Source organism: Heptranchias perlo, chromosome 12 (assembly GCF_035084215.1).
Source record: "Heptranchias perlo isolate sHepPer1 chromosome 12, sHepPer1.hap1, whole genome shotgun sequence".
Lineage (NCBI taxonomy): Eukaryota > Metazoa > Chordata > Chondrichthyes > Hexanchiformes > Hexanchidae > Heptranchias > Heptranchias perlo.
This window is the reverse complement of record NC_090336.1, coordinates 67,386,926-67,389,425: the sequence shown is the minus strand read 5'-3', so window position 1 is coordinate 67,389,425 and position 2,500 is coordinate 67,386,926. Positions and strand designations below refer to the sequence as shown.

At 57.8% G+C, this 2,500-nt stretch overlaps 1 pseudogene; it reads left to right on the top strand.

Annotated features, from left to right (window-relative positions):
* Nucleotides 1-84, top strand: part of LOC137329699 (U2 spliceosomal RNA) — a 117-nt pseudogene extending 33 nt beyond the window's left edge.
* Nucleotides 85-2,500: the final 2,416 nt, after the last annotated feature.

Genomic DNA, 2,500 nt, shown 5'->3' with positions numbered 1-2,500 from the left:
ACAGGGAGATGGAATAGGGGCTTGCTCCGTCCACTCCACGCATCGACCCAGTATTGCAGTGTTTCTGGGAACGGTGCAGCTCCCCGTGGGGAGATATTCAAAAGGAAAATCAGCTCTTTCCCAGTGTCTCTGTGTGTGTGTGTGTGTGTGTGTGTGTGTGTGTGTGTATTATTACTGAGAATAAAGCTGATATCTCTCTCTCTCTCTCACTCAGAGCTGCTGTGGAAGGAAACCTTTTTAAAAAGAACTTTCTCAGCTCAGTGGTATTTTTTTCTTCTCCAAGGCTGAGTGCCGCTCGCACGTAGCGATATAATTCAAAGTGCAAAATAACTTGGCGTCGTTGACTTGAAACAAGCAGGGTCTGCTTCCAAATGAAAGCTGCGCTCCCGAACTGGACTGACTGTCTGTCTGTCTGTCTGTCTGTCTGTCAAGGGGTGGAAAAGGCGCCGGTGGTGGTGAGGGTGGAGCATTACGCACAGGAGGGGAGACTTTCTTTCAGAGGTGCCAATTAATCTGCAGCAGAAAGTCATCCCCCCCGACCGGGATTCGAAGCCCGGTCCTGACCACGAGACCACCGGGGAGAGTTGCCTCAAGTCCCTGAGGGACCTGGACACGAGGCCGAGGACACACGCACGCCTGCTGCACTGGCAGCAGCGACCAGCAGGGGTCCGACCGGCTGATCCTTCCCTTTCACAGGCAGGCTTTTGGCCCTCGCTCAAACGACAAAGGTGTTCAGAAGGAAGTCCTGGGGGGAAGGCATGGAGGGACGGACACAGGGAAGTCCGCACAAAACAGGTCCCCTGGAACCTCTGACCCAGAAAACCGGGTTCCTGGTGAAAGCAGTCCTGCCCCGCCCTGCCATTAACATGACAACGGACAGGGCCCGGACCAGGCGCAGCGGACGGTAGCGAGCAGTCGGAGGGTGAAAATCCGCCAGTGGGTGAAAAGGAGAGCCGTGCGGTGAGAGGAGGCGGAAAGCGGTTCGCAGACTTTCGCTGTACCTCCGGCGGGCAGCGCCGCACCTCCGAGCGCTCGGTACCGTCCGCTGCGCCTCGTCCTGCCGCACGCGACGAGCCGTCCCCGGAGGAAATCGGCCTCGGCCTTCCTGAGATATCAGTCTCCAGGTGGGACAGAAAAACCGGGGGCCCCCGGCTCGCTTTCGGCGGCCCGCTAGTCGACTTCCCGTCGTGCGAACGCGATCCTTCCGGTACCCTTCGGTGCCCCTTGCCCGACTCTAGCTCCGGTGGTAAAGCGGAGTCGGTCGGTCTGACGGCCGCCGAGTTAGCAGGCGGAAAGCGGTTTGCAGCCTTTCGCTGTACCTCCGGCGGGCAGCGCCGCACCTCCGAGCGCTCGGTACCGTCCGCTGCGCCTCGTCCTGCCGCACGCGACGAGCCGTCCCCGGAGGAAATCGGCCTCGGCCCTCCTGAGATATCAGCCTCCATACGGGCGTCACAAATCAGTGGACATGGTCAGCTGCAAAGCAGTGTCATTACAACCTTTCATAAACAACAGGGCAGCACCGCACTGCACTGCACTGCACTGCACCCCACACTACATCACACTTGCCTGCCTGCCTGCCTGCCTGCCGCTGCCTACTCTCACCAGCGGACCAAAGTGAGGATAACACCCCGAAGCAAGCATCTCCCTTGCCGCCCACCAGCCCACACCAATCCCCTTGCCTGCCTCCCACAAATTCCACCAGCGAGGCAAAGTGAAAATCAACCCCCAAAAAACGCACTCCACACCGGCCATCGCCCGCTATACACCCCCCCTGGGGTGAATATTAAGCCCGAGAACACCGACTGTAACCAACCGCAGTGAAAAGTTGAAGTGGCAACTCATTAACCAGATTTACACTTGGCAACTCATAAACCAAATGAACAAAAAATCTGGTTAATGAGTTGCCCAAAATAAATCTGGTTAATGAGTTGCCACTTCAACTTTTCACTGCGGTTGGTTATAGTCGGTGTTCTCGGGCTTAATATTCACCCCGGGGGGGCGGGGTGGGTGATTCTGGGGGTAGTGTCCGGGAGGGTGAGCCTTTTATTCGGCAGGAGGCGTGTGGGGAAATCATCAACCTGTCAGACGATGAGTTGTCACAAATGCCATTGCTTAATGAAAGCTGCGCTCCCGAACTGGACTGACTGTCTGACTGTCTGTCTGTCCGTTTGTCAAGGGGAGGAAAAGGCGGTGGTGGTGGTGAGGGTGGAGCTTTACGCTCAGGAGGGGAGACTTTCCTTCATGCCAATTAATCTGCAGCAGAAAGTCATCCCCCCCCGACTGGGATTCGAAGCCCGGTCCTGACCACGAGACCACCGGGGAGAGCTGCCTCAAGTCCCTGAGGGACCTGGACACGAGGCCGAGGACACACGCACGCCTGCTGCACTGGCAGCAGCGACCAGCAGGGGGCTGACCGGCTGATCCTTCCCTTTCACAGGCAGGCTTTTGGCCCTCGCTCAAACGACAAAGGTGTTCAGAAGGAAGTCCTGGGGGGGAGGGA